This window comes from Carassius carassius, chromosome 6 (genome assembly GCF_963082965.1).
Source record: "Carassius carassius chromosome 6, fCarCar2.1, whole genome shotgun sequence".
Lineage (NCBI taxonomy): Eukaryota > Metazoa > Chordata > Actinopteri > Cypriniformes > Cyprinidae > Carassius > Carassius carassius.
The window spans coordinates 11,615,855-11,630,487 of NC_081760.1; the positions used below are offsets into that span (position 1 = coordinate 11,615,855).

Consider the following 14,633-nt stretch of genomic DNA (forward strand, 5'->3'; position numbering starts at 1 on the left):
ACTTCAGTAACTCTGCAGACTTTTCACTAAACTCAGATAGAGAGGAAGGAGGTGCATATAGGTCACAGCTTTAACAGGCTCTTCACTGGGTTCAGACAGAAAGATGGTAATTATACTTCACCGCTTCAGCAGTTCCTTTACTGGATTCAGACAGAATGGAGGGTACGTATACTTCACTGCTTCAGCAGGTTCTTCGCTGGATTCCGACAGAGAATAGAGAGCGATATGTACACTTCACAGCTTTAACAGGCTCGTCACTGGATTCAGACAGAGGATAGAGAGAGGCAAGTACACTTCACAGCTTTCACAGTTTTAACAAGCTCTTCAACTTCACAGCTTTAACAGGCTCTTCACTGGATTCAGACAGAGAGAACAGAGGTAAATACACTTCACCACTTTGCAGGTTCTTCATTCACAGCTTTAGCTGATGCTTCATTCAGGGCTCAGACAGAGAGTGGAGGGTACATATACTTCACCACTTTGCAGGTTCTTCATTCACAGCTTTAGCTGATGCTTCATTCAGGACTCAGACAGAGAGAAGAGAGGTAAATACACTTCACCGCTTTAGTGGATCTTTCATTCACAGCTTTAGTGAGGGATTATAGGTTGGTCGCCCGTACACTCTGCAACATCCCACACTCGTGTATACACTACAACACACTCAATTCACACGTGATAATTGAAACTCAGCACAGCATGCACGAACCTCAAATCCTTAAGGTAGAGTGCGGGCCCATACGACAATCTCAACCAATGAACTTTCCATATGCTGATACTCTCACTACTGTGTCAATTCCAAACATCCATCTCCAGTTCCTTCCTCGCTGTGTCACTACTGCGTCTTCACCGTTTCTTCCTCTCTCCTTCCTCCATCTTCAAGAATCATTCCTCCCCTCCTTCTGCGTCTTCCCCAATCCTTCCTCTCTCTCCCTTCTCTCAAACGCCAACTCTTTTTATTTCTTCCCAATCCAATCACCTGCTTACGCATTTTCCCCCGCACAGCTGCCAGCACTTATCCTCGTTATCTTCTATTCCAGCGTATTTTTTCTGCTTCCGTGTATCCCCGGAACGGGCTTTGTGTTACTCTGGAAGTGCTCCCCGCCACAACAACAACCTCGGCCTATAGTTCCGGCCTTCGTCACCCCGTGACACTCGCATACAATTAAAGGCATTCATTTTTGCCTACAAAACCACCAATGGCTCTGCACCCCTTTACCTAAATTCATTACTTCAGACTTATGTGACATCTAGAAGCTTCTGTTCTGCAAGTGAACGTTGCTTTATTGTGCCATTCCAAAGAGGCACAAAATCCCTTTCACAGACTTTTAAATTAAATGTGCCCTCATGGTGGAATGACCTACCCAACTCAGTCCGGGCAGCTGAGTGATCTTCAAGAATTGGTTAACTCTATAATGATTAAATAAATAATTAAAATAAGCACACAGTCCAGGTATATTCCAGTCTGCAGCATCCTCATCCTCCACCTTTTCTCAGTCTTATATCTGTCTCCACACTCCTCTGGCTGTCCAGGGACTTGAGATCTTGGTTTGCCAGACAGAATTCTTGACATCTGAGAACACACTGAGAGTGGCTGTGGTGAGTCCATCTGTAGGGAAAGTAGAACAAGGCTGACAAGCATCTGGAAACCTGCCAGAGTCATCGAAAGGTCAATCTAACGCTATGACTCATGTTATAAATATCATGGTAGGACACAAAACTGTGGAGAAAAAAAACGATGTATAAATAACCAAGTAGAACACAAGATGTAACAGGATGTTATTGACCTAATGTCTGGGTTTTGATTTAGGGATTTAATTTTTTGAAAGTCAACACTTCTTATGTCAATAACATGAATCCACATATAAATGAGGAGTGCTTGTGGTGATTATATATATATATATGTCAGTCAGATGGGCTACAACAGCAGAACACCCCACTGGGTACCACTCATCTCCACTACAAATAGGAAAAAGAGGCTACAATTTGCACAAGCTCACCAAAATTGGACAGTTGAAGACTGGAAAAATGTTGCCTGGTCTGATGAGTCTCGATTTATGTTGAGACATTCAGGTGGTAGGGTCAGAATTTGGCGTAAACAGAATGAGAACATGGATCCATCATGCCTTGTTACCACTGTGCAGGCTGGTGGTGGTGGTGTAATGGTGTGGGGGATGTTTTCTTGGAACACTTTAGGCCCCTTAGTGCCAATTGGGCATCGTTTAAATGCCATGGCTGAAATAGTTTGGAGCAAAAAATGAAAGAGGCGTCATCTCAGCTTTGCAGGAAACTTTACTGAGACATGAAAATTTGATGACAAAATAAATCACGTTGAAAAATCATAACAAAACAGCCGAAGAGCCAAGACACAGACTGCCGCTCTGGCTCCACCCACTTCCTGCTCACTCGCGCCACTGCTCATAGGTAATGTAGTTTGTTTGAATATATTGTAAAGGCAAACAACAAATGATCACAAACATTAAAGCAATTAGAATCATTTAACCTTAGCAATAATTATTCAATGTCAATCAACTACAACTTGTAAATTGCAACAATGGCAGCATTGTTTCTGACCATGTCCATCCCTTTATGACCACCATGTACCCATCCTCTGATGGCTACTTCCAGCAGGATAATGCACCATGTCACAAAGCTTGAATCATTTCAAATTGGTTTCTTGAACATGACAATGACTTCACTGTACTAAAATAGCCCCCACAGTCACCAGATCTCAACCCAATAGAGCATCTTTGGTATGTGGTGGAACGGGAGCTTCGTGCCCTGGATATGCATCCCACAAATCTCCATCAACTGCAAGATGCTATCCTATCAATATGGGCCAACATTTCTAAAGAATGCTTTCAGCACCTTGTTGAATCAATGCCACATAGAATTAAGGCAGTTCTGAAGGCAAAGCGGGGTCAAACACAGTATTAGTATAGTGTTCCTAATAATCCTTTAGGTGAGTGTATATATATATATATATATATATATATATATATATATATATATATATATATATATATATATATATATGTATATATATATATATATATATATATACACACAATTAAAACTTGAGACTTGCTTGAATGTAAAAACAGTCTCATAGACTTACATTAAAAGAAGGATGAGCTATATCTAGAAACCCCATTCCTGAAATTCACAGAGATAGCACTGAATTATGAAGGGGAAAAAAAACATTAAAAGTCACTGTCAGTTAATTAAGATGTGACGGATGAACTTGCACCTAGATAGGGCTCATAAATTAAATAGTATTGTGTCGGTTATGATAAGACTTCCTGGTGTTATGGAAATAATGTAATGTAATGTCACTTTCATTATGGTTACAGGTTTTATCAAAACAACAGAAGAAATGTTTGGTGCACACGCAAGAGCAAATTCTCTGTATCTATCTGTATCTGTATTTTTATGGTATACTGTTAAGGTTAACTGTATGCACCAAGGATCTGAGAGTAACGCAATTTCAATTCTCTGTATGTATGTGGTGTACATGTGGATGAACTGACAATAAAGCAGACTTGACTTGAAATTAAAACTAATTAAGAAGTGTTTTGGGTAATTAACTATTTCCCCACCATTGGCAGATTTTTCTGGCTTTTTGTGTTTTCACTGTTTTACAGTTGGAGCCACTATTATGCATCTTCTGAAAGTATATTTAATCTTCTGAATCAAAACAAGGCTAAGAAGAAGCAGAAACAAACGATTGCATATGTAAGCTTATGCATATGTAAAATAATGTGATTATGAGGCATTAAACAGCATATAAATCAAAGCTGCCTATGGTTACAGGAAGTAAAGTGTCGACCCAGGTAGTGGCTGGGATCGTGTAGAGCCTTTTGAAACTGCAGTGAAACTGCAATTTGGACCTTCAACCCCTTGATCCCCACTGAAGTTCACTATATGGGGGAAATCCTGGGCAGTTTTCCTCAAAAACCTTAATTTATTTTCGACTGAAGAAAGAAAGAAATAAACATCTTGGATGACATGGGGTTAAGTAAATTATCAGGGAATTTTATTCAGGAAGTGAACTTATCCTTTGAAAGATTTCTTAAAGGGTTAATTCACCCAAGAATTAAAATTAGACTGAGTTTTACTCACCCTCGAGTCATCCTTGGTGTATATGAGTTTCTTATTTCAGATGAATCCAGTTGGGCGTATATATATTTAAAATTGTCCTGGCTATTCCAGGCTCTATCATTGCAGTCAGTGGGTGTTGCAGTTGAACAGTTGAAGTCGTCAAATTAAGTGCGCGCATTCATTATAAAATGTGCCTCACACAGCTCCTGTGGGTGAATACAGGCCTACTGAAGTAAATGCATGCGTTTTTGTAAGAAAAATATCCATATTTCAAACATAATAAACAATTTTACATCCGTTATCTGCCATATGTGGAAGTCGTTCCGGCGGATGTCGTAGTATGTTGGCATTGCGTGATTAGTGACAAATGCGGAGAAAGAAAAAAACAAAATGCCAGTCACGTAAAACACAAGCTTATTTTAATTTCTGAGTGAACTAACCCTTTAACCCTTTCGGTGGTGAGTTTAAAATATTCTAGCGGTCCCCCCAGAGTGAGGCGACCATTGTTTAAGAACGTTTCCACTTACTGTTTCCATGACGACAAGTCATGCTAGTCATGTGACACACCGCAGCCACGATAACAATGAATGACAGTTGGATCACTTTTGTTTCGTTTTTCCTTTTGTATTTAAAATATTCACAAACTTGCATACCATGTCATGATATTCCGATCCACAAATATGTGTAAATTAGTGTGTTTTGTCATTTAAAAACCTTTCAGAATTATCTTGATCGTGATCTGTAATGTGAAATTTGATGCTGACATGTTTGTTTGTGCTGCAGTTCAAAGAGTCTTGTCAGTTGAATTTACAGCAAATATGTCTGAAATAAATGTCTGAAACCTCAAATATAGTATGCATATCTGGTTAAAACACTGCATAGTTGTGATATTATGACAAGTGCAGTGCACGTCTCTCTCTGGCTCAGTGCCAGTTTAAATTTGACAGTTATGTGATGTCACCGAATGTTCTAAATCCCAAATGTGGGACCGTACACCCACGGGTCCCCATCATGACAAAAAAAAGAAAAGAAAAAAAAAACACTGATTACATTTGCTCTTTTCTGTTTGTCGTGATAGAGTTAAATTGTAACTATAAAATTGTTCTACTGTATACCACTTTCATTTGGTCATGGGCCAATATTCTTTGGCTAAGTCATTGAGTTATTGGCCCAGAGGTCAGTCAGTCAGTCAATTCACCAACCTAAAGGCACATAAGACTATCAAACATCACCACGTGTCTAGCATTTTCATCATCTCGAGCACTTAATTTCCATCAATAGATGTTATTCGGTGAAGAAAGAGACAAAGCATTAATCAAGTTTACAGTTTTTGTTGTATGTTGAGTCAATAACTAAAAGGGTATTCTGGAATGATGGTGCCAGTGTCTGTGGCTTGCCATCTGCTGCCTGGTGTATTTTCCCATTTCGTTTTATTTTTTTTTTTAAAGATGCTCCACTGCCATAACTGATTACTTTTGCTACTTACCATGCCTTGTGTTGGGGAGGAAGTGCTGCAGGAGACAGGGAAGACGCGGAGGTGTCATGGTCAAACAGAACTTTTGCTTCATACATTAGCAGCTGAAGACTATATAAGCTTTGAAGTTCAGTTGTTTGAACTGGAACTCGATAATCAGTCATTTACCATCCACCTGAACTATACAAAGACTTTATTAATGAATTTGCAAACGTTTTAGGGGGAATTATCTCAAATTTTGACAGGCTTTTGATATTTGTGTACATGTATGCTTCCCGGCTAATTCTTTTGTCAAAGAAAAGTTGAGCCTTATTGACTGTTATTGACTTTTGATCTGGTACACTCATGATCACACTCTTGATCTTGTGTCATCACATGGCTTGACAATCTGTAATTTTGAAATAGATAACCATGGTATTTCTGATCATAAGTCCATTGTATTTAGAATTCCAGCTGCTCTTGATGCCTCACAGCCTCCTAAGGCTGTTTGCTAGTTTTGGACAATTTCATAAACTGCTAGAAGTGAATTTTCTGCTGTTTTTAAGGAAAATCTCATATATCTGATCTATTTTATCATGATGGGAATGGTGCAGAATATCTCAATCTGTTAATATTACATGTACTAATATTTTAAACTCTTTATCTCACTTGAAAGCTAAAAAATGCAAATCAAAATCGGAGCCCTGGCTTGATGATACGATCTGTGCTCTACGTCAAATCTTTTGGAGGTCTGAAAGAATTTGGAAAAAAGACAAAATTTCCTACGAAATTTCATACGAAATACTAAGGGACATTTGGATACAGTATCAGAAAGCAGTGAGGACAGCAAAGTCCAAGTGTTTTTCAGATCTTATTGAAAAATAAAAATAAAATAATTGTCACAGTTCTAGAGCACTTTTCAATACTATAAATGCTGCTCTTAACAAATAAACCCCAAATAAGTATTTGTGTCTCTCCAGCTCTTGATCCAGTGTTTTCAGAGAGGATTGGTTTACAGTAGACACAGTAAATTTTGTCTCTATGCTCTACACGTGTACTGTGAGTTTAACGCGCATTTGGGTACACTTATTTATTTAATTATTTATTTTCTTTTATTTTTACATTTGTGTAATTTCCAAACATTTTTTTATGGACCGATAATTACACAATTTAACTAGGATTGTAATAAGATGTGTTAGTAAACCTGTGTTTACAGCTTTCTGCCAAAATAATGGAGAGTTTATCTGATGTATGTGAATAAATAAAAACAACAATAGTAATAATAATTATTATTATTATTATTATATTCTAATAGTTTGGATTCCTAAAAACAGTGTAAATGTAATGCAGGGTGAAACACAATATCACATCTAAAAAGTGGTTTCTCCTTGAAGTCACTTGAACCTGGGTTCTACCCATCATGTTCTTACAAAACCATGTGGAAAACACTGGCTACATTGTTAAGCATAATTAGCAAACCAATGTAATGTGAACATTCTGAAGTCACTAGTCCAGTGGAACTAGATTTGACCAGTTCATACTTTTTTTTTTTCTTTTTTTCCTTTTGTTTTTTTACTGGCCCAATCAGATTTCTGCAATTTTAAATATGTACTCTACTTAATTGAAATTAAAATTTTATATTTGAAGTTGGATCTTTTTCAACAGTTAGACAGTCACATTTTAAAATCATGAGCATACTAAAACATACTCTATTGATCGCTCTAGGCCCATTTTGTTGGTTCATTTGGAATAGTCAGTTAAGCTAAAATAAAAAAGTTATGTTGGGGTGGTAGGTCTTTCTTTCTTTCTTTCTTTTAGGCAATAATGATATTTTTTTCCCAATACCTTACCTAGAAAGAAGCTCAAAGTGTTGTTCAAATAAATAGAATTTGAAACAATATTGGATAATTGCTCTATAAGAGGTTTGAGGGCCTTCATGTTGAGTCCAACAATAAATATGTATTTATTATTTTTTTTAAGAGACCTTGTATTGGCTATGGCACCCATATATTCAAGTATAAATAAACTAGGACTGCTCTCTAATAGGCGACTAACTTCAAGCCAACGAGAGGAGAAAAATATTGGTCGCTTAATCACAGAAAAAAAAATCCACATGAAGTGGTCAGGTAATGCAGTCTGGATAGATCATTAACGGTTGGATTTTGTGGTATAATACACATTCAAATGCTCCCTTATGATTTATAGACCACAAATATGACTTATCATCTGAAATATGTAAGTTATTTACATATACAGTAGTTCCTTTACGTAAGCAACTTTACATAGCCGCTCAATCTAATGTTATCCTAGTAGTATGTGCGCTATTTAAGTGTCTGTGTGGACTGTGGAAGCTAACAGTAGCACTCACAGCATGACAGATGGAAGCTCCGGTGCAGTCACTTGCTCTTAAAATACTCCATCATTTTGGTCATCTGTCAAATCTATAAAGACTCAACTTTTATTTGTGTGCACTGACTATAGCAACAAAACTTCTTAGATTATGTAATCTGTATGAAACTTGCATGCAAGGTGCATCCACTACTGTGGGGATGATGAGACAGTGTTGCCGAATTCATCTCTAAAGCCGAAAACACTACTTTACTAGTAGATTATGAAAATGTTAATGCATTTTAATCTTACTGTATTTCCCTGATACATTCATTATCATTACTTCTGCGGTGTGCTGTGTCAAGCTTTATGCTTGCGCTTGAGTGCTTATTAGGCTATTTAGGAAATTAAAGGCTCATTTGCATGATATAAATGGTTTATTAATAAGCAAGTGATTAGTCGACTGATGCTTAAAATGAACAACTACTAGTCGACCAGAAAAATCTTTTGTCAAGGGCATCCCGAAAATAAACATTTATTTTATTGATTTCTGTACCAAACTGGATCTAGCAGCATTATTTATAATGCATATATTTTGTTCCTGTTTTCTAATAACAAAGATAAAATAATAGCAATGATTTTTATCTTCACCTACTTTGGCCAGTATCTGTTTTTTTATTTTTTTTTAATACTGTGTTACCTTGATGATGTATGATATTTGTCCATATCGCCTAACCCTAACTTGTGCTACAACTGTTTGGTCTGTGATACAAAACGTTCAACCTCTGTAGCACCAGTTTTATGTGCAAAAAATGGCCCTGTCAAATAGTTAAAATTAATGTAACTGTTAAAGTTAACCCAAATTTTGAATCTGAATTTGAAACAGTGTTTACTGAAAGCATTGGACATTTGCACACAACATAAACTGGGGACAGCAACCATACAGAGTAAAAAAAAAATTCTGCACTGCTTACACTGCAGACATATATTTGTGCATTCTAGACTGTCCTCCTCTGGCTCTTGTCCTAGTGAACAGCTCCCTCTCAGCTTTTAGAAAGACGAGAAAAACACACACACAGACACACACACACACACACACACACACACACACACACACACACACACACAGACACACACACATATATATATATATATATACACACACACATATATATACATATATATATATATATATATATATATATATATATATATATATATATATATATATATATATATTATTGCATATACAAATACATTTTTTTAGTGGATGGTCTCATTCAGTTTTTGACACTGTATGCTATGCTATGTATGCTGTATGTGTTTGTGACTCGTTATTATGTACATATTGTGTTTTTATTATGATGTTTTGATGTGTACTTCTTACACAAATTTAGCAAATACATTACTTATGAGCTTTCCATTGAAAAACAGCTTGAAGCTTGAGGCTTAGACCTTTAGAATGATATATAGTTTGTCAAGATTAATTTTGTCCCTTTTCACTTAATCTATTTGTAAATATTGACACATGCAAACAAAGAGCATTCAGTGTGCCACCGTCTAGGTGCGGGTTACCAGGTTAATGGAAATGTCTGTAAAATTATTGTTTTAACACTTTATTTGAATAAAGATGTTTTGATTTTATGGTTTTGTTTGCCAGTCATTTGACATTTGACAGTCATCCTGTCTAAAGTAAGCTGGACTGACTGGACTACACCTATAGTTCCAATTATCCAGAAAAGTGGTGATGTAAGAATCTATGTTGACTTCAAGGTCACAATCAACCCATTCTTGCAAGTGAACAAGTATCCATTGCCTTGCACTGAGGACATCACTATCAGGTGGGCTTCACTTTTCAAAAATCGATCTTACCCATCCTTACACATGGAGATGGAAAAATCTTCCAAAGAAAAAAAAGGAACAGAAAATGTGAACCAGCTATGTTTGTTTCTTATAGTTGTGAATTATTATCAAATCATTCCACAATAGTATCCATTGAATGTGTTTCTGCAATGAGTAAATGAATGTGCTTCAAAAAGTGTGACAAGGCTTTCAAGACAGCTAAACAACTGATCACTCAGGAGACTGTCCCCAGTCTTTCTGTGCTTCTAGCATGCAACACTTCACCATACTGTAAAGGTCCCATATTGTCTCACAAAATGACTTATGAAACTGAGAGGCCAATTGCACTTGCATCTAGGTCTTTGACTGCTTCAGAATGCAAATATGCACATTGATCTTGAGGGCTTAAGCTTGGTATGGGGAGTGAAGAAGTTTAATCAATATTTATATGGAAAACACTTCACTCTGATCACTTTTCATCAACCTTTAGTGGCTATTTTCAGCCCTAGCAAAAGTGTTTTTTAGGTGTTATTTCTCATGTTTGACTTGACAATGAAAGGATGCCCAGCAAGAGGAGATCCCCCAGCTTCCTGACAACTCAAACAACCATGAGCAGCTTTCTGTAAAACAAGGATATGTAATGTGGGTTACCTGAGTATTAGAGCCACACAAGCTACAAGCCAAGGTACTCACTGCCTTACATGAAGGACATTTAGGTGTTCTACGCTCTCTACCCAACAAAACAGATGAACTCCTTCTGCTCTCTTGGACAAATAAGGATTTCTCACACTCTGCTGCTCTGTGTTTCACGGAAACCTGGCTGAATGATGCCATACCGGACAGTGCGCTCCATCTGCCGGGCTTTCAGCTGTTTAGAGCGGATCGCGAGTCAGAATCAATGGGGAAATCGTGCGGCGGCGGGACATGCTTTTACATCAATGAACGCTGGTGTACAGATGTAACTGTGTTAAATAAGATGTGCTGTCCTGATCTAGAAATGCATTTTGTCAACTGCAAGCCATTCTATTCGCCACGGGAGTTTCACTCGTTCATTCTGGTGAGTGTTTACATTCCTCCACAAGCGCACGTGAGATCAGCTGTACAGAAACTGGCTGATCAGATCACAGACACATAACAGCAACACCCGGACTCCGTTTTAATCATTCTTGGGGACTTTAATAAAGCCAATCTCTCCCGTGAACTGCCAAAATACAGACAGCATGTTACATGTCCCACCAGAGACAGTAATATACTGGATCACTGTTACACCACAATAAAGGATGCATATCACTCTGTTCCATGAGCAGCTTTGGGATGCTCTGATCACTGTCTGGTGAGATGGACCAGCGAAACAGAGCAGGATTTACAATCTTGTTTTGACCTCACTGACTGGAGTGTTTTTGAAGCTGCTACCACCGATCTGGACGAACTCACAGAGAATGTAACATCCTATATTAGTTTCTGTGAGGATGTATGCATTCCTACCAGGACATATTTAACATTCAACAATGATAAGCCATGGTTTACAGTAAAACTCAGACATCTTCGTCAGGCCAAAGAGGATGCCTACAGAAATGGGGACAGAGTCTTGTACAATCAGGCCAGGAACACACTGAACAAAGAGATTAGAGCGGCTAAAAAGACCTACGTTAAAAAGTTGGAAGTTTACTTCCAACGACTCAACTTCAGTTTGGAGAGGACTGAGAGCCATCACAAACTACAAGACACCATCCCCTTGCACTGAGGCTAATCAACGACTTGCTAACGACCTGAATGAGTTTTGTTGTAGATTTGAAACCCCCAACACCCATTCTGACCATCTCCCTACACAACCATTAACACCCCCTGCAATCCCCCTCTCCACACCTCCTGCTCTTCAAATCTGTGAAGATGATGTGCGCCAGGTCTTCAAGAAGAACAAAAGAAGAAAAGCACCAGGCCCAGATGGCGTTACACCAGCCTGTCTAAAAATCTGTTCTGATCAGCTGGCCCCCATCTTTTCACAGATCTTCAACAGATCCCTGGAGTTGTGTGAAGTGCCTTCCTGCTTCAAACACTCCACCATAATCCCCACTCCAAAAAAACAAAGATAACAGGACTTAACGACTACAGACCTGTGGCTCTAACGTCTGTCGTCATGAAGTCGTTTGAAAAACTGGTTCTGGCTTATCTGAAGAACATCACTGGGCCCTCACTGGACCCCCTGCAGTTTGCTTACCGAGCAAACAGGTCCGTGGATGATGCAATCAACATGGGATTGCACTTCATCCTGCAACATCTGGACAAAACAGGGACTTATGTGAGGATGCTGTTCGTGGACTTTAGTTCGGCTTTCAACACCATCATCCCAACAACCCTCCAGACCAAACTGACCCAGCTCTCTGTTCCTAGATCTATCTGTCAGTGGATCACCAGCTTTCTGACAGATAGTCAACAGTTAGTGAGACTGGGGAAATTCATGTCAAACAGCTGCTCCACCAACATTGGTGCCCCTAAGGGATGTGTTCTCTCCCCTCTGCTCTTCTCCCTGTACATCAACGACTGCACCTCTAAAGACCCCTCTGTCAAGCTCCTGAAGTTTGCAGATGACACTACAGTCATCGGCCTCATCTAGGATGGTGATGAGTCTGCTTACAGACAAGAGGTTGAGCAGCTGGCTGTCTGGTGCAGTCTTAACAACCTGGAGCTGAACACGCTCAAAACAGTGGAGATGATTGTGGACTTAGGAGAAACCCCCCTGCACTTTCCCCACTCACCATCATGAAGAGCACTGTGGCTGCAGGGGAGTCATTCAGATTCCTGGGAACCACCATCTCTCAGGACCTGAAGTGGGACAATCAGATTGACTCCATTGTGAAAACGGCCCAACAAAGGTTGTACTTCCTTCGCCAGCTGAGGAAGTTTAACCTGCCACAGGAACTGCTGAAACAGTTCTACTCAGCCGTCATTGAGTCTGTACTGTGTACCTCAATAACTGTCTGGTTTGGTTCAGCAACAAAATCAGACATCAGAAGACTACAGAGAATTGTTCGGACTGCCGAAAGGATTATTGGTGCTCCCCTGCCCACCCTTCACGAACTGTATACATCCAGAGTGAGGAAAAGGGCTCAGAAAATCACTCTGGATCCCTCACATCCAAGTCACCCCATTTTTGAACTTTTGCCCTCTGGCCGGCGCCTCAGAGCCGCAAATACTAGCACAGTAAGGCACAAGAACAGTTTCTTCCCCCAGGCAATCTACCTCATGAACAGTTAAATGTTCCCCACTTATGCTTATGCAAAAAAATAAATAAAAAAATAGTACAATATCCTTATATTTATTTGTTACCCCAGAAGTTATGTTTGGGTGGCCTGGACTAGATTGCCAAGTTGAAGAACTAAAAAATGTATTGTGTGTACATGTGTGAGAATTTCCCACCCGTCCCTGGGAGTGAGTCCACATTGACTATGCAGGACTCTTTCTTGTGTTCCTGGCAGTAGTGGACACATATTAAAATGGTCAGAGGGAATGGGAATTTCCTGTCAAAAATGCAAGATCTACCATGACTGAGGAACTGCTCCGCACATTGTTCTCCAGCACTGGCTTGCAAGAGCAGTTGGTCGGCGATAACCATACACAGTATTAGATGAAAAACTTAAACTGAAATAAAGTTTAAGTTAAAGTAATACAATTATTAAAGCTGAAATAAAAGTTTATTAGAAATATAAAAAGAGATACAATAACAAAAAAAGGCTAACAAAGATTACTAAAACTAACATTAAAATGAAAATGGAAGTTAAAGATAATTCAAAATCTTGATGAATATTATAATACATAAAAGTAAAATACCACTGTGTTAACCAAAAAGTGCATAGCAAATAAAAGCAAAATAGACAACTATGTTTACAAAAATCATCCAAAAAACTTTTCAAAATCAGCAAAAAAGACACAAACATAAAAGGGGTCATGAATTAAGAAATTAACTTTTACTTGAGGTCATCATACTAAAATAATATCCTGATAATATCCTAATATCCAGCTCACATAAGTAAAACATTGAGATTTTGTTCACGTCATTTCACCACGGATTCTCTTTGTAAACAAGATACAGGTTGATGCTGGATTTCCAGAGAGACTGAGATAAAAAAAAAAAAAAAATCTATGCTGTGCTGTCTATATTGGATCCGACTGAAATGGCGCAGCACACTTATGGGAGTAAAAAAATATTTGTACTAATATGTGTCACTATTGCTTTGTTTGAGATCACTTGCTATGTCCTGGTTATGTGTACATGTCTAACCAAAGTAACAGAAGGCTCAAGGCTGAACTGTTATCCAGTCATAGCAGTCTCATAAGTAAAAATAAAGTTTTCAATGCAGCACATCTAAAAAAAAAAAAAAAAAAAAAAAAAAAACAAGCGTTTCGCGAGGCGGCCTCAAAACCTATTGTAATACAGTTCAAGGTTCTTTGGGTGTGAAGGAAGGAGACCAGGGTCGGCGTACTGAGGCTCGAGGAAGATTTTATTTATAACCAAAACAAACAAGGAAAATAAAGTCGCGCCACACGCTCATAAATATTCACGTTCACACTATCTGCTGACACTCGCACTCGTGCTCCGCTGCTGCTGCTTCCTTCCCCGAGTCCTCAGGTCTCTCCTCGGGCTGCTTAAATAGCGCTTCCCCACGCCAATCACTGTAACGAGATCCAAGTGTTACTTGTTTCTCACTTGAACCACTTACCACCGCTCGTCTCTTCACTCTCTCTCCCGTCGCAGACCTCGCTGAACCACGCCTCCCCCGCCACATACCCCCACCGCCCGACTCAGGCCGGGGAGCCATCCGGCCTGCAGCCCCCCCCCCCCCCCCCCATTCCTGGAGAGGAAGTCGGCCACAGCCATCTGCGCCCCCGGCCTGTTAATCACCTTGAACTTTAA

At 39.0% G+C, this 14,633-nt stretch overlaps 1 long non-coding RNA gene across 1 annotated transcript; it reads left to right on the forward strand.

The window, feature by feature from the left end:
• Window positions 1-327: 327 nt before the first annotated feature.
• LOC132141871 (uncharacterized) lies at window positions 328-776 on the forward strand. Its single transcript, XR_009433943.1, has 2 exons — window positions 328-378; window positions 546-776. It is a non-coding gene; the product is annotated as an uncharacterized LOC132141871 (long non-coding RNA).
• Window positions 777-14,633: the final 13,857 nt, after the last annotated feature.